General features: G+C 41.3%; 1 pseudogene; it reads right to left on the reverse strand.

Moving 5' to 3' along the window:
- Positions 1-326: 326 nt before the first annotated feature.
- Positions 327-17,480, reverse strand: LOC133900196 (putrescine hydroxycinnamoyltransferase 1-like; annotated as a pseudogene).
- Positions 17,481-19,310: the final 1,830 nt, after the last annotated feature.

Genomic DNA, 19,310 nt, shown 5'->3' on the forward strand with positions numbered 1-19,310 from the left:
GATTTCATGAATGGGCCACATTATTCCAACACAATTGAGCGGGCACTTCATCTACTTATAATAAACTAATGTGCACAACGAGCATGCCGCATACTTATTCATCAATGTGAATGATAGTTATTATGGAGAAGAACAACATTTTATTGAATTGCACATAAACAATGAAGCGAAGAATCATCTCGCTAATTGTTTCTAAGGCATATCATAGCCACGAGATGCAAACAGAGTAAATTTTTCACTCTAATATCTAATAAGAAACTTGTGTACCTCGATCCAAACCATGCTGAATACCTCAACACTGGTGCTTCTCTGCTTTCACACGAAGGCTAGAGCTTTGCATAAAGCAGTCATTCTATCTCCTTCATATTTGCAGCCTCCATGCATGTCAGAACACGTACGGTGCCGCTATCGACCATCCCAGCGTTCATGAGGTACAGAAACCTGCCTCGAACGGATTCCGCCCGTGAAATCACGCACGGCTTCCCCTCCAAAATCCGCGTTGTACACCGGCATGCCAAGCCAGGTGACCATCCGTAGCTCTGTCTCGAGTAGGATGCCCTTCAGCGGCTAGCTGTCCATCTCGGCCAGCTCATAGTAGTCCATCGCTGACCACCAGCTGGTCGTCCAACCGGCCGATGGCGCCCCTGATGTGGCCTGATATCCCACACTGCACAAGCGGCGAACAGGGTGACGAGCTCGTTGCGCAAGTAGTGGTCCTGGAGGGTCGGCCTCACTCTGTGGCAGACGTTGGCCGAGAAGTTGATGCGTGCCTCCGCGTCAGGCAAAATCTGTCGTGCCACACACGTGCACTGCTATACACGGGTATTCACGGCACAGAATGTGCTTGTGCCACCATATAGGCGTTTTAGGAAGGCAATCTGGTCATTGGAGATGGTGAAGAGCTGAAAATCGTGCTGCCTGTGGGTCCAGCCGACGACTCAGAGTAGGTACGATGCGTGTTTATTTGATTTTTGAAAGGTAATATGATAAGTTGATTGGTAAAGCTTCGATATTGATGATCTAAAGGCTCTGAACAGAACAGATCAAGAACCCTCGCAACCACTATACCACTACTCCATAGTTATCAACGTGCCAAGACGTGGTTGACCTCGCTAAGAAGGCTTTTCCTGCAATCGAATCAAGAACACAAGCAAGAATAGGTAGATGCAATCTGAATTTTGCTAATTACCAATGAAGTACTAGAGTTGGGGTTCAACAAATTGATAAACGGCAAAACTATCTAAAACAAAATAACCTAAGCTAAACCTGAGTCTAAACTACGATGGCTACTATGTATGTATAGGGGGTCATGAGGAGATCGACCTAGGGTTGTGCAGCCATGGAAAGAGGCGTACACAACCTGGACTCCAACCCGACATGATTACAACACCCAACTAGGTCAAAAACGATGGCAGAGCACCTTATTTCTTTGATTCTGAGTAAACTATAAGGCATATTTGGTCAAGCTCTTATTCATTGGAAAGGTCTCATCAATAGCTTTCCAACGAGTCCAAGAACGTCTTAATTGGACTCCGTATGCAAAAATTATGCCTATTTTATTGACATGTTATCTTGGAACTTGACCGTAACCACGACTAGATCTCAACCTCGAGTCCGAGTAGACTTGGCCTTCGAGCGGTGAAGTATGGGTAAGATTGTGGTGCTTTTTCCATATTACTAAGCGACAAAACAACACAAAACATAGTAGTATTTTATTTTCTACGAAGAAAATATGAGTAATAAGGAATAAATTTACCATGTGTGTATCCGAGGGAGCCATGGGCTCATCATACTCCCCTTCTTTACAACAAACCTTCATCGGTTTATGTATAGTATTATCTTGTCTATAAACTTCTATACAAAGCAAATACGCAAGGAACTCTTGTTATGCAATATCATAAATTATTTATCAAACAATTATAATTCTCTTTGAAACAATTGTACCTTATCATCATTGGCCGTAGTAAACATCATTGGTACAATGAATGCATGTATGACTTCTTTCTCCCCTTCTTTAAAAGAAGTGATATTTTCTTGCTCCCCTTCTTTAAAAGAAGTGCCATTGTATGGCAACCTAATATCAATTTGTATCTTCTGTACAAAGAAAGGTGAAGCAATGGTTATGGTGTATGGTAGCATCCAACAACACTCCCATTCCTGTGAACTACTCAGGGGATTGCAAATAGGACTAGAAAAACTTGACATGACATTAATATTGCAACTACGGTCCTCTAAATGTTCACTTTCAGACATAATAGCAGAAGATTTCAGGTGAACAAATATAAACTTGATGCACCATATATTCTAATTTATCATTGTATCTGCCAATAACAACAAAGATATTATATGAAGAACATGGCAAATCAGAATTAAGTTTTAATGTCTCTTCTAAACTATTTAGATCACAAAGAACATCGAATTCAATATAACCTAAAGTATTTATGGAACATAACAATTTCAGCTCTTCTTGCTCACTAGCAATACATTGAACATTTAATTTCAGAACAACTATTCATTTGTAAAACAGAGTTAACATGTTCATGCACAAGTTGTGGTTGTGATATAAGTGAAGCATTACCACATAACTCTTCTTTATCATAAGGAACTACAAACAAATCATTTTGTGACAACGATAAAACAAGAATATGGTCCACTAATGGTTGCTCTACAATAGCATTTGTAGTGGGCAATTTCAACTCACCAAAGTATTCCTCACCTTGTGTGAGTGTAGCACCTTGTTTATTACCTTTGTTTTCTTCCTCGGTTGATATAGGTGCATTAGCATTTATACCTCTTTGTAACATGCATGGAGCAGCAATTGTCTCCTCTTTTCTCCTTGCTATTCATCTCATTTTCCTTCTCTTGTTTGTTCACTTTTTCCTGCAAAATATTAGTCACAGGTAGAGGGGCAACAAGGGTTTCCTCCTCCGAAAGATGCACTTCTTCTTTACAAATAGATGCATGAGTAATAAATCTTTCTCTCATAAGAATTTTCATCTCTTTCCAAATTCGAGGAACCTTTTTAGATGCACACAAATTTTTCCACCAAATGGATGCACAACTAGTTAAAATGCAAGCGGCATTCCTAATCTTCCTCTTTTCACACTTTCGGCATTGGGCAAACATTTTATCTATCGCTATTTCCCAATCAATATACTCCTCGGCACCAAAACCATCATAAGAAGGAGGTGAGGAAATAATATTACGACCTATGGGAGAAAATGTAGCAGTGGTGGTGGGGCTCTCAACCAACTTCTTTTTCTCTTCATCCATTGCTTTGTTGATTTTACTATCCTGCAAAAAGTTAGTGATAGCAGGAGACAAAGAACTAGAAATATCCTCCGTTGGAACTAAGGATTTTTCGTATTTCAAAACATAGCATGGAAGCTCATTATCAACAATTTCAGCAAGTTCAGATTTAGTGGTAAACATAACATAGACTTGCTAATTTTTAGATACTTCCTCAAGCTCTTTTCTCTTATTTTGAGCTATCTCTTGTTCACATTTCACAATTTCAGCAAAGATTAAAGATAGAAAAATTATTTTCTATCCTTTATGCATAAGGGTGTACTTATTACTTCTACCATGATGTGTTGTATCAGTATCAAACTCTCATGGTTGTCCTAACAAAAGTGAACTTGCTTGCATGGGTACTACATCAAAATCAGCACAATCATAGTACGAACCAATAGAAAAATGCACCCTAACTGTTTGCATTACCTTCACCTTACCACCGTTGTTGAATCATTGAATGTTATACAGGTAAGGATGGTTTCTTGTTGGCAAGGCAAGCTTCTCGATCATATCTAAACTTACCAAATTGTTACAGTTTCCTCCATCAATAATGACTCAAACACGATAATCCTTGACTATGAGGAACATCTGAAATAAATTATCGCGTTATAACTGTTCCGTTTGCTCCATTTGAGTACTTAGCACTCGCTGCACAATGAGGGTCCAATAATCCTCCGTGGCAGTGATATTGAACACTTTCTTATGGTCGATATCCATCTCACGACCATCCTCATCACCTGCATGGTTAGCTGCAAGAGCATATTCATCCTCAACATCACTAGCACTTATATGTTCATCGTCTTCTGTTACAATGTACACTCGCTGACTTGGGCAATCCTTCATGATGTAGCCTATTCCCTTGCATCGATGTCATACAATCCCAGTCGATCAGCCTGTAGAAGCAACGGAAGAAGAGCTCTTGGCTAGACCCTACACACTTATGGATTTACTTACCTCGAGAAGGGGGCAGCACACGATGTAGCTGAACGTGGGGCTATTTTGACTTGTCCTGGTATTGATTTTGAAGTTGTCATACTTCCAAAATTGCTCCTTAGACTCTGTTATCGTCCTTGCAATTCTTTTTCTGCCTGACATGCAAGTTGGAATAATCTAGGAACACTATTGTATTCTTTGTAATCAACTATATCCTGAATTTCATGCCTTAATCCTCCATAAAAGCATGCCATTGTAGCCTCTTCATCCTTAATAATATCACAACGTAACATACTAATTTGTAGCTCTTGATAATATTCTTCTACAGATCTATCACCTTGGTTTAAGCGCTGCAATTTCTTGCGCAAATCATATTGAAAAGAGGGTGGAACAAATTTGTTAAGCATAGCAACCTTTAAAGCATTCCATATGGTAGGCGCTAATCCATCGATGCATACAGTATTCCACCAAATGATTGCAAAAATTTTAAATTCACTAGTGGCTTGCCTAACTCTATGCACTTCAAGAACTAAATGAGCATTAAACTTCTGTTCTGCCGCCATCTCCCAATCTAAATACTTTTCAGCATCATAAGCACCCTCAAAAGATAGTATAATAAATTTAACTTTAGCAAATGGATCATCATTAATATGTGGGTTATGTTGCTGAAAATTATTACCTCTTATACATTGACAATTGGAGTTCAATTGGTTCCTTTGTCATTCATCATAGACGTCACGTTCTTGTCTCAAAATTTCATCATGTTCATAGGTTGCACCATGAGGATCCACTTGACCATTGTTCAGTGGCGTATTAACCAATCGATCAAAGCGTGTATTGAGCATTGCAATGCTTTTATTGAGTCGTTGCAATGCGGTATTGGTTCCCGCAAGCTTCTTGTCAATGTCGTCATTAATAGTTTGTCGATGATCATCCAACAACATTGTGAGTTCTTCCCTCAAAACACACTCTTTCGCATCCGATGCTTCTCCTGTCATAGTTAGTCGAAGATAGAAAATAACGAAAGATAAATTATCCCTATCGACTACTAAGTGGTGGAGGTGGAGTCACACACTTTCAAGCATCCTACCACACTCTTGCAAGTATTCTTACTAATCACCGCAGTTGGCACAACCGGGTTGGTGCGTGATACCTTATTGGGTACGAGTGAGGTAGTTGCAAGCGGAGAAACCATTCTGATTGAGAGAAGGTGTAGCTTGGACAGGTAATATTTAGAAGCAAGGAGTGGCAATTATTGAAAATTAGATTAGCAAAGTTGAATAAAAGTCCACAGTACTCGTCACAGTTGTTGGCCTGAATACGTTACTAGAACTAACTCAAGCAAGCTGAAAACTATAACAGACACAAGCACAATGGAATAAAATTTGTAAAACAAACTGATTCTCTTTTTTTTTAATTCTCTCTCTCTTTTTTTTACTCTTTGCTTCTTTTTTTTGTCACTCTTTGCTTCTTGCTTGCGTTTTTTTCTTGCAAATATGATACAAACTCAAAAACTATTCTACTGTCTTTTCTAAGACCAGTGAGGTACGTGGGTCACAAACTTTTCTAAGATCATTTTCTCTCTCTGAACTTTGGCTACCTCTGTTTCCACTATGAATTGCTACTCGAACTTTGTTGAACAATTCTCGATATGAAAGGTATATGGGGGTGTCCGAGAGCAGCCAGAAATAGATATACTCCGACTAGGTTGTGGAGGCGAAAACAAGTGGATAGTTGAATCTGACTAGGTGGTCGAACCCAAAAGGATGGTCGGATTCGAGAAGGTGGGTGATTCTGACTATGTGGTGGGAGTGACTGATCGGGACCCTGAGTGGGTGGTCAGAGTGGCTGGTCGGGACCCTGAGTGGGTGGTTGGAGTGCTTGGTCGGACCCCGAGTGGGTAGTTGGAATGACTAGTCGGGACTTCGAGTTGGTGGTCGAAGCGACTAGTGGTCGAACGCAAGTAGATGGTCGATTCAACTAGTGGTCGAACTCGAGTAGATGGTTGAAATGACTAGTGGTTGAACACGACTTGATGGTCTACTCGACTAGCGGTCGAACTCGAGTAGATGGTTGAAATGACTAGTGGTCGAACATGACTTGATGGTCGACTCGACCAGTGGTCGAACTCGAGTAGATGGTTAAAGCGGCTAAACAGCAAGGCTCGACTCTAGAAACTAGATCACGATTACTCGACCAGCAATAAAGACACTGACGATGGACTCAAACTCAACAATGCGAATACTGAAAACAAAATTGCGAAGGCACAAAGTAGTTTGGACAGCGGAAAAATTAAGATCTAAATATTTTTGTAGGGTAATTTTCTGGATTATAGGTAATAGAAAACAACGAAACAAAGGGGATAACTAAGATTATCTAACGGGCAACCGAGGCTCTGATACCACTTGATACGTGTTTGCCCGATCTTCTGAAAGGTAATATGATAAGTCGATTGGTGGAGCTTCGACGTTGATGATCCAAAGGCTCCGAACAGAAGAAATCGAGAACCCTCGCAACCACTACACCACTATTCCGTGGTTATCAATCGTGCCAAGACGCGTTGACCTCATCAAGAAGGTTTTTCCTGCAAGCGAATCGAGAACACAAGTAAGAACAGGTAGATGCAATCTGAATATTGCTAATTACCAATGAAGTACTCGAGTTGGGATTCAACAAACCGATAAACGGCGAAACTGTCTAAAATAGAATAATCTAAGGTAAACCCGAGTCTAAACTATGACGGCTACTATGTATATATAGGGGACATGAGGAGATCGACCTAGGGTTGTGCAGCCATGAAAAGAAACGTACACAACCTAAACTCCGACCCCGACACGATTACAAGACCTAACTAAGTCAAAAACGATGGTATATCACCTTATTTCTTTTAACTCTGACTAAACTATAAGGAATATTTGATCGAGCTCTTATCCATTGGAAAGGTCTCATCAATAGCTTCTAACGAGTCGAAAAACGCCTCAATTGAATTTCGTATGCAAAAATTATACCTATTTTATTGACATGCTATCCTGTAACTCGACCACGATTACGACCACAACTAAAGCTCAACCACAAATCCGAGTAGACTAGCCTTCGAGGGGTGACGTACGTGTAAGGTTATGGTACTTTTTCTATGTTTTTAAGTGATAGAACAACACAAAACTTAGTAGTATTTTATACTTATGAAAAAATATAAACAATACGAAATAAATTTACTATGTGTATTTGAGAAAGTCGTGGGATCATTAAGATAAACTTAGGATATAATACCGAGAGGGCGTCGCGGGGTGGACGACAGGCGGGGACCGTGCACGTAGCAGGGTGCGGTCGGGGCAGGGGAGCTCCACGGCAGCGCCGTTGCCGTCCCTGGAGAAGGCCGACCATGCCTCGAAGAAGGGAAACGTGCTCGTGCGTGGATGCCGACGTGGTCGAGGGCTGTTCCTTGCGCCATCCCTCCACACTTCATGAAAGTCACCTGCAAGTAGTTAGCCACACGCGTCATTTACAGCTAGCCACACACGTCATTTACTAGTACTACTACTATGCGTTGGGTAATATACCATCATCGGATACTACATGAGCGATTTAAGAAAATTGATATCGTGTGCCAAACTGCCAATTACCAAATATTCAACTTCTAATAAAGCACGAAGCAGTAATCGTGGAGAAATTGTGAATCTGACCTGTACGGCCATATGATGGACGGCGGATGAACGTGAGGAACGAATAGCCTCCTTAGCTCTGGCGACGGCTTGAGGTCCTTGAAGTCATCGACGGTGAGATCAGAGCGAGCGACGACAAAGAGCGCTCCCTCACCGTTGCAGCTGATCTCTATCCTGCCATCTGCCATCGTCGTCAACGTCAAGGCGGCCAGCGAGGGGGTAGAAGGTCAGGCCATAGACTCCTTGACATTGGCCACGTCAAAGAAGTCGGCTGCAGTATCATCCGAGCGGTAGAAGTAGACTGTTGGGGTGTGGCCACTGTTGACCATGTCGATGTCTAGGGGAGAGAGCTGAGAGCCAGAGCGACTTCATCAGCGTGGCCTCGCTCGGCACTACGAAGGACGACTCTACGTCTCACGCACTGACCTGGTCAGTCATGGTTACCGGCTATAGATTCCATTTGAAGATTTATAGACATTGAGGAGGTTGTATGTCCAATTATTGAATGAAAATATTGTAGAGGTGATCGTGAAAATGATTAAATCATGTCTATGTTTATATATTTATAAATTATAAGATATTTAGTTTTTTAGATAATTATTATTTACATTGATTAGTAAATACGTGATTTATTCATAAGTTGTTTGTTTGTTATTCTAAATGATCTATAATATCATATCATTATATAAGATAATAATGATTCATATAATAGCACGTGTATTTACAACAGCAAAAACAATAGCTAGAGACAGTGTCCATGAGACGGCTTATTAAACCATGTCTAGCAAAGCTCACTTGATACATCAAGTAACCTGTAAGCAGGAGCGCGAGAGATGGAGAAAAAACCGTGTCTACCAACAGAATGGATCTTCTTCCGAAATCACAGAATTTGATCGCTCCAAGTTAATTAGATATGTTTGTTAGACACGGTACTTAAACTCGACGTTAGCAATTCCTTGCCGCCTAATGGCGCAAGTCCCACCAATATTTCCCACGTAATCTTCTGTTGGTGGCTTTTCTCCAGGGGCAGTTAAGATACAGGAGGGAGCTCTTTCTGATAACAAATAAACTCATAAGGCGATATTCTCAATCAGAAAACCAAGAAACCCTCAGACGATCTGTTTGCCCGATCCCCTTTCCATCCATCATACAAGCCCATGCCGCCCACCCCTTCACCTCATTCCGATTATTCCCATGGCGTGCTGCTGCTGCTGCAATTCTCCTCCACCTCCAGAGTAGCTGAAGCAGCAACAACTCCAATATGTGCTCAAACGGTGAATTCTTCCGTCTTCAAGAAATTTTGTTATAGAAGAAGAGGAGACGAGAGATTTACTCTGGACAATTTCGCATATATTGACCACAAGGGAAGAAGAAGAACAGTGGGTGGTTCCATTGCAGTCGCCCCTGCATAGCCTGCTGCAATCTCTCCATCAAGGGTCGAGTTATTCGGTAGTTTGGTCGTGTAGCAGAACAGGAAACTCAAGGTACATGGAGTTGGCGCCATCTTAAATGATTATTCTCCTTCACCTTCTAGGCTATGATCTTCCTCTTATCGAAGTAATCTTGAGTTCTGCTCTGGTAAGCAAGAGTCGGCACTGACAATGAGTATCAATATCGGTTCGTATTACGGGCCGGAACTGTAATACGAACCGGCCCCAAGCTTCCTCGGCGCCGGTCACCCATTTCCGCCCCTCTCTGAAGGTATATTTCTTGTACTATGTGAAGATACTCTAGTTAATTTTTAATTTCTCCATATTTCACTGAAGCTCGAGTTTGAGCAATGAGATTTCAAAACAATAATTCATTTCTTGAGCTGTTGACATGGTGCAGAACATCTTGCAAGAAACAGACATTTTTCTTAGTTTTGGCCTTGGGAGTATCAAGGGCTTTGCGCTTCTTTGAATTACTCAAGACAACATGAATGCATACTGATCTTCATTCCCAGCTAATTGGCATTTTGATCTACATTGACTTTGGCTTAATATATTTTTAGTAAGCATCTTTGGGATTCTCTTTGTCCTGCTGTTGCTATATGGCTGTCTAACCTTGAAGTAAGCATTTTCTGTTTTATCATGTTTGTTGTGCTTCATGATCTGTGATATGGAATCTGCTAATGAAGTTTATCTGCATAGCTAAGAAAAACCTTGCATCATATAACTCTACCTGTTAATTCTACAGAAGCTTCTTCAAATCCCTATTGTTTCAAGCTGTATAGAAGCATGGGATTTTCTGAGTGTTGATTCACATGTTAGTTTCCTTATTTAGCTCCTACTAGATCAATATTTCTGAAACTAGTATGTAGTGACTTGGTTAATGTCCTTACAATAATTCCAATTAATATTTACAATTTTTTCATTGTATGACACATAGAGATGATATACATTTCATTTGTGGCTAGATTTATTTGCTCCATTGCTCTAGATCTGAAGGTATATGATTATGCCATGGTGGCCTAGATCTTCAATTTTCTAGTGGTGAATTAAGAAAAAGAACGTTAAAATCACCTCTAAATAAATTAAAACCTAGCTCTAAATTTCTACTAGTGAATTAGTAAAAAAGATTAAAATCGTCTCTAAATATATCAATATATTGAATATGAATATTGTGCTGTTTAGATGGCAAATCCACCAGCTAGTCGCAGTTGGACGTGATAGTATTTAGAAGGCGGGTCCTCCGATCGGGACCAAGTGACGGAAGGTGATGGGCTATCTAATATGGAGCAATCAAGATAAGGTAACTCAAAAAATTAGTTGTGCATTTTGAAATATTGCATGGTTATCATTTCATTGGTTTTTTATTGATTTCTAAAACATAATGATAATCATAATTTTGCAGATAGACGGGACATGGATGTACAAGTCTGACCATCACGGTTCGGAGTTCTTTCATGGCGTGGATGCTTTTTTGAGGGTTATCACGACGTACAAAAAGTCAAAAAAATAAGAGTGATGATCATTATATATGATGTTCATATGTTAATTGTAAGAATAAGAAGTAATTCTTAGGCATAGAGAAGATCCATGCATACTTATTTTGTAGGGATTTCAAGCCTGGCTATATCCGCTAGATTGAGCACGGTGAACATGAGGAGGTTGTGCATGAAGAGCATCCCACAGTCGAGAAAGACGGAGGCAACGATATGATGGCTAACAAAGACATCGATATGTCGGTGTTCGAAGATACTTTTGTCAGCAACAATAATGATGACCTATATGAAATGTTACGCAATGTGGAGGGAGATTACACCATTGATAAGCAACATAGAAAGTTTCAGCGCATGATAGAGGACAATAAAACACCGGTGTTCCCGGGCTATAAGAAAGAGCACAATAAGCTGCATGTTGTGCTGACATTGCTACAAATGAAGTCTAGCTATGGTTGGTTTAATAAGGGCTTCAATGAGTTGTTACGATTCTCGAGAGACTTGCTTTCAGAGGGCAACGAGTTGCCTAAAAATATGTACCACACCAAGCAGATTATCTGCCCATTGGGGTTGGAAGTAGAGAAAATACATGCATGTCGAAACGACTGTATGTTGTTTTGCAACGGGTATGCAAACTTGTGAGTGTGTCGCATTTATGGTGCATCACGGTACAAGCGCAACATTGACGATATCGATAGCGATGACGTAGGGGGGAAGAGTAAATATAAAAGACCCCCCCTCCCCCGCTAAGATGGGTTGGTATTTCCCTGTAATCTCCCATCTGAAGTGGTTGTTTGCCAACAAAGTGAATGCCAAGTTGATGCGATGTCACGCTAAAGGGCGCAAGAAAGATGGAATGCAATGGAGGAACTTTGATACAAAATACAAGGAATTCAAAGCGGAAATGAGGAACATAAAGTTCGGGTTGAGTACAAATGGGATGAATCCTTGCAGTAACATGAGCAATAATCATAGCACTTGACCCGTGACTCTGTATCTAAAACCTTCCATCTTGGTTGTGTATGAAGCGGACGTTCCTTATAATGTCTTTGCTAATCAGTGGACTGAGTCAACCTAATAATGATATCGATGTGTATCTCCAATCATTGCTTGAAGATCTCCTTGTACTATGGAAAGATGGCGTACATGTGTCGGATGAATACAAACGCCAGTATTTCACCCTACACGTAATGCTATTCGTAATGATCCAACATTGGTTTGCCCTTGCTAACCTATTGGGAAAGACTTTAAAAGGCTACAATGGATGTGTATGGTGCTTGGATGAAACAGGGGGGTTGTGGCTGAATAATTGTAACAAAATGGTCTACATGAGTCACCATAGGTTTCTACACCCGTACCGTTGGAATAAAAGAGCTTTTGATAGGACAATGGAGACTCGTCGAGCTCCAAAGGTTCATACTGTGGAGCATGTAAATAAGATGGTTAAGAATATTAGAGTTGTTCTTGGAAAAGGGAAAGGAAGTACAAAATTTTCAGCTGGAAAACTCGCTCCTATATCTCGTCATGAGGGAAGGCTAATGGGGAAAAGGATGCTAGGTCATAGTACAGTCCGTTACAACGATTATATTTCATTCACCCAAGCACATTTCGTAGTTTTGCAACAATCAATTGTAGTGAACTCGTATGTCAATATGTACATGCAAATGCTACGGTCCACATATCCAACAAAATTAGAGGATTAGATTGCAAGAGAGCACAGAGATAATTTTAGTAGTTGATTACGTAGACACATGATGGATAGAGATATAGATGATGCACTATTGGAAATGTTGGCTAATGGGTCATCAACAACGATTCATACACATAAATCATACAACATTAATGTCTATACATTTTATACGAGAGCACAAGAAAAAAAAGAGTACTAACCAAAATAGCAGTGTGCATATTGATGCCTACGACCGTACTAGCAACAAGAAGACCTACTATGGATTCATAGTGGAGATTTGGGAGCTTCAATATGGAGAACATTTGCGGATCCCTCGTTCCAGTGCCAATGTGTCAGACTCCCAAGTAGAATGAATACCGACAAGTATGGTATGACTACTGTCAACCTCAAACTCGTCGGATACAAAGAACAACCATTCGTGCTTGCCAAAGATGTTACTCAAGTCTTCTATATAAAGGACACGTACCCAGTTAACAAGGAGGAACGCCATGTGATTCTTCAAGAAAAAAGAAAAATTGTCACTGTCGAGGATGTTGTCGACGAGGAAGCTACAATCAATTTGACGTCATGCCTCCTTTTAGAGAGAATGTCGACCTGCCTCTCATTGATGACACTAAGAAACCTACCTACATACGCTGCGATCATAATGAAGCTATAATCGTTAAATAAAAGCAGTTTTGATGTAATCATTAATTCATGATTTGCTATAATTTGTATCAAGGACATGTAATAAGTAAGAATATGCTTTATTTGTATTAAGTAAAAGTTTACATCTATCATTTTTGCTTTGATTAGTACAAACAAAGATATTGTATGATAGTTATAGATGTAATTCGTATCTACCAAAAATATGCCTTAATTTCTATTAAGTAAAAAACTTTAATTACCTAATATACAATAAATTACAAACCAAAATATACAATAAATTAATTCCTACAAAAAATAATGATCAAGTACTACACAAATTATAGGTCTAATATAAACCCTAATATGTTGGTAAAACGGCAATGTATTGTCCATGTCGCGATTGCAAGAATGATAAGAAGTTTCCGAAACTAGACAATATCCATGCACACTTGGTCATGCGTAGATTTAAAAAGAATTATACATGTTGGAACAAACATGATGAGGAAGGCCTTAACGAGTGTGAGTTGGATCGGGCCCTCCATGCCGACAGTGTGGATCAAAGACTTACACTTGGTGAAATGGATCATGATCTCAGGGATGAGGATATATTAGGTTTCAATGATAATGATCTCGAGGATTTTGTGGAGAATATGGACCAGATGGTGAGGGATGTCGAGCGGCACGACGAGTATAACAATGGTGTATTTACTAAATTTTAGGACTCTGTGCGGGATTTCAAGACACCCCTTTATCCCAAAGTAAGGAGAAGTACACGTAGATATTTGGGAACCTAAAGCTTCTACAACTGAAGGCAACCCATGGTTGAATTGACAAGAGTTTCGAAGCATTGCTGGATCTACTAAGGGACATGCAATCGGAGGGGAACCTGGTGCTTGAGGGTGTCTACGACGCAAAGAAGATAATTTGTCCTTTAGGGCAGGAAATAGAAAAAATACATGCATGTAAGCAGGATTGTATCTTGTTTCGTGGAGAATATGCAAAGCTGGATCAATGCTCCGTTTGTGGAACCCATTGATAAGTGTAGAAATGATGGTGCTGATGAGGATGGAGGCAAGAAAAGTAAAGATGGTCTTAGAAAGGTGGTGTGATATTTCCTATAATTCCCTGTCTGAAGCGTTTGTTTGCCAAAAGAAATGAGACGCAATTGGTGTGTTGGCATAACGAGGGTCGTAAAAATGACACAATGATACGACACCCGACAGATTCTGCTTAGTGTCGAATCGTTGATTCCACATTTGGTTGGTTTCCTGAAGAATTGAGAAATATTAGGTTTTCTATGAGCACATATGGCATGAATCCATTCGGTAACATGAGTACCTCACATAGCACCTGCCCTATTGTATTGTCAATCTACAACCTTCCACCTTGACTTTGTAACAAGCGAAAATACATTATGTTGTCAACCTTGATATGAGGACCAAAACAACATAACAACGATATCGATATGTACCTCAAGCCTTTAGTCAATGATCTTAAGAAACTCTAGTCGGAAGGTGTTGAGGTTTGGGATCAGTAAAAGCAAGAGTACTTTACCTTGCACGTCATGTTGTTTGTCACCATCAATGATCTGCCAGCACTTCGTAACTTGTCAGGACAGAGCAAAAGAAAAGGTGAAGCTTGCTCACATTGCTTAGATGACACATGCAGTTTGAGGTTGAACAACTCAAAGAAAATAGTGTACATGCGGCATCAACATTTCCGTCCCAGGAAGCACCCGTACCAAAACATGGACAAGCAGTTTGATGGCACGATCAGGTTAAGAATATCAATGTTGTCCTTGGCAAGTGAAAACAATCCTCCAAGGATGATGAACAATTAGGAATGTGGAACAAGAAATAAATACTATTCAAGCTAGAATATTGGAAAAAATTATATGTTTGCCACTCTATCGACAATATGCATGTAAAGAAGAATATATGTGAGAGTCTGATCGATACATTGCTTCAAATGAAGGGAAAAGGAAATAATCATGAGAACGCACGAGATGACCTTGAAGAAATGGGTTTAAGGTCGGAGCTCCATGCACATGATACTAACAAAGGAAACCACCTACCCCCAGCAGCTATCACTCTCTTCAAGAAGGAGAAAAAAGAATTCTACAAGTTCTTGCACAGTGTGAAAGTTCCCTCCGGTTACTCATCCAACATCACAAGATTTGTTTCGATGTAAGAGCTAAAAATTAATTTTGCCATGATGAAGTCCCATGATTGCCATATGATGATGATATCATTGCTTGCTGTAGCTATTAGGAACATCCTACCAATAAAGGTTCGCGAGGCTATCCTGAGCATGTACTTGATCTAGACTCGTTGGAGGAGCTAGAAAGAAGAAACTTTGAGACTCTATATCTTTTTGAGGTGTATTTCCCACCATCCTTTTTAAATATCATGGTACATCTCATTGGTCACCTTGTGAAGGAGATATACTACCTTGGTCCCATGTTCCTGCATCACATGTTTCCATATGAGAGATATATGGCGTTCTCAAGTCGTACATAAGGAATCGAGCATTTCCTAAGGGATGCATCATGTTGGTTACATGACGGAGGAGGCATTGAAGTAGTCTGTTAATTACATTGACCCAAATAACTCAATTGGTATGCCTAATTCTCGCTACGAAGGGAGGCTTGCAGGTGTGGAGGTTCTAGGGAAGATGGCAATTGCTCCTGATCCGAAGGCATACAACCAACCTCATTTCCTTGTGCTACAACAAATGAGCGAAGTATGTCCATATGTCGATGAGCACAAGTAGATACTACTTGAAGAGAATTTGGGGCAGACCGAAGCTTGGGTTACGAGGCAATATATGCGAAGGTTCATGACTTGGTTTCGAGATCGAATCCGATAATCGAGTACTCCTACAAGTGCTCTAATAAAAAAACTGGCATCAGGCTCTATATACACAATTATGACATATCAAGGGTACGATATAAATAGATACACATTTTACATAGTTATCCAAGATGAGAAGAGTATATACCAGAATAGTGGTGTCCATATAGATGCTTATGACAACGACATGCAGAGGGGCACATACTATTGTCAAATAGAGGAGATCTGGGAGCTGAACTATTTGGGATTCAAGGTAGCCCTGTTTTGTTGCCGTTTGGTACATGGGGCAAATGACGTCACTAGTGACAAGTATGGATTCACTAGTGTTGATCTTAAACATGTCGGATACAAGTTTGAATACTTCGTACTCACAAAAGATGTTCGCCAAGTCTTTTATGTGACTGACACAACAAAGAAGAAACGTCATGTGGTTCTCGCTGGAAAAAGACGTATCATCGGAGTTGCAAATATCGTTAATGAGGAGGAGTTCAATCAATTCGATGAAATTCCCTCTTTCGCTACTGCAATCGTGCCACGCCTTCTACCGACTGAGAAAACTCTATACCTAAGTTCTGACCATAACGAAGGGATTCATGTCAAGAAAGCACGAAAACAACGAATTTGAATTTCAATGTCAACTTTGTAATATTAATGTCAAATTTGAATTTTAGGTTTCAAGTTTTTTGAATTTGTAATATTAATGTCAACTTTGTAATATTAATGTCAAATTTGAATTTGTAATATTAATGTCAACTTTGTAATTATTGGTGACGGCTCATAAGTAACGGGTAATGTATGATCCGTTTCCGATAATATTATTAATGACGGGTCATTATCCGTTACCAATATTAGCTTTTTTTCACGTAGTGTCAGTGCGTTGTACCTCCTAGGTTTGTTCAAATTGCCCTGTAAATTGAGACTCTGGATCTCTTGGCTTTCTCTATTGAAGATGTGACAGGGAGATTCCGGATGTTTGAGGAGTGACTTGATCTCGCCGGCCAGGAGGGTAGGAAACTTCTTCTAACAGAGGAAGAGTCGGTGGTGCATATGAATTAGCGCCAGACCAATACAGGTGCTTCAGGTGACAAAGCCAAAGGGCGGTGATCAGCAATAAAATCTCAGGTTGGTCAAGAAGCGTACTAGTGGCAACAAGGCCGGCGGCAGCCGCGATGTCTCCTGTGACAAGTGTCGCAACTGCAGAAAAATTAGCCACTAGGCCAGGGACTGCCGCATTCCTAGGCACGCTTAGGAGGCTCATCTGGCTCGGCAGGAAGAGGATGAACAAGCACTACTGATGGCCGCGGCTTGTCCTTCCTCTGTCCCTCAGGCTTCTCACTGCCACACAACGCGCCACTGCCAGTCAATGAAGCCAAGGTGTTTGCCCAACTTAATGAAGCAAAGCTCGAGCACAAGGAAGGTTAGTGGCATCTCGACACCAACGCCACCAACCATATGGCCGGGTTGAGGGAAGCCTTCACTGATCTCGACACCAGCGCCATTGGAACCCTCAAATTCGGTGCTGACTTAGTTGTGACTCATCGGTGGCACCTACAAGAACGGGGAACACCACACCCTCACCGATGTCTACTTTATACCGAGGCTCACCACAAACATCGTGAGGGCAGCTCCATCAAGAAGGGTGTCAGGTCCTGATTGAAGGAGTGCTCAGGATCTGGGACTAGAGGAGACGGCTTCTTGCAAAGGTATCAAGATCTTCAAACCGAATGTACACCCTCAAACTAACAATTGCCAGACCAGTGTGTTTCTCCGGTGAAAGGTGAAGACATGGCATCGTGGTGACCGGTGAGAAATTTATAGTCGAAAAAAATCGATAAATCCGATAATCCTATTTATCGGCGGGACCGGTAAATTTACTTATCGGTCAAAAATTTCGGTAATTTTTGAATTTAGCATCTTTTGATTCTCGGATCTAACACACGAGCAACAAAACGTCAACCCACAGGCCGTAGCCCGCCAGACCACCCCTTCAATTCATTTATCTGTTATTTTTTTATGTCAAATAGTTTAGACTAATCTATGTGATTTTCTAGAGAAATTGAGTCTTTTTTTCAAATCTTTTCCAAAAATTTTTATCTGCCACCGATAGAATTCTGATAAATCCGATAATCTTATTTATCGCTAACCTCCGATAAATTTTTGTTACCCATAATTTTTGACATACCCCCTACGGCCACCTCGGGTTCGAAGGACTAGGCAAGCTCAACCACGAGGCGCCACATCTCTGTTGCTGCCAAGCTAAGGAGAACTCCCTTCCCAGGCCAGGCCAAGTATCGCACCAACGGGCTGCTTGACCTTGTGCGCGGTGATCTGTCCCAATGACTCCGGAGAGTCCAATCCGCAAGAAATATTTTTCTTCCGCTTGTAGATGATTGTAGTCGCTACATGTTGTCTCTCCTCTCGGCCAAGAGTGAAGCACCGGCTTCCATCATCAAGCTCCAAGCCAGTGCTGAAGTAGAGTCCAGGTGGCGGGGAGTACGACGCCAATTGCGGTGCCTAGAGGTATCTTACCATGCCATATTCTCCCCAAACAAAATGGGGTGGTCGAGTGGCGGAATCAGATAGTTGTGGCCATGGTGAGAAGCTTGTTAAAGGTGAAGAACCTCCCAAACTTCTTCTGGGGGGAGCGATCACCATGTCAGTTTACATCCTCAACCGATCGCCAACACGCGGCTTGATGGGCATGACTCCATTCGAGGCTTGGTACAGGCGCAAGCCAAAAGTGGGCTTCTGTGAAGGTGACCCTAACCCAAGCAAACTTGATGATCGCAGCAAGCCGATGATTTTCATCAGGTATGAGCCGGGCGCAAAGGCCTCCAAATGTTATGATCCACGGGCCAAGCGGGTGGTCGTGACTCGTAACGTCGTGTTTGATGAAGGCGGTGAGTGGGACTGGGCGTGCTCCCCTGGCAGATTTCCGGCTTCGATGGGTGGCACCTTCACTGTTGAATACACCATAAGTGTTGATGCGCTCGGTCTAGATGCGCCAAGAGCTCCAACACCAACACAGTTGGGCCATCACCTAGGAAATTCTTTGGACGGGGGTGTGAGGGCGACAAACACCTTCTCCTTCACTTTTGCCCTCCGTCGCGGAGGGGCTCGACGCCGACCATGATGATGCACCTCTGCAGTTGTGAAACATTGACAACGTGATTGGGTCGGCGTCACCCCGAGGCTTCACATATTGCGACCTCGACGGGGGGCTCTGCACTTCACACTGCAGTGGAACCAGTTACCTTTGTAGAAGCTGTTCGGCATGATTGCTGGCGGACGGCTATGCTTGAAGAGCTAAGGTCGATTGAAGAAAACAA

This window comes from Phragmites australis, chromosome 19 (assembly GCF_958298935.1).
Source record: "Phragmites australis chromosome 19, lpPhrAust1.1, whole genome shotgun sequence".
NCBI lineage: Eukaryota > Viridiplantae > Streptophyta > Magnoliopsida > Poales > Poaceae > Phragmites > Phragmites australis.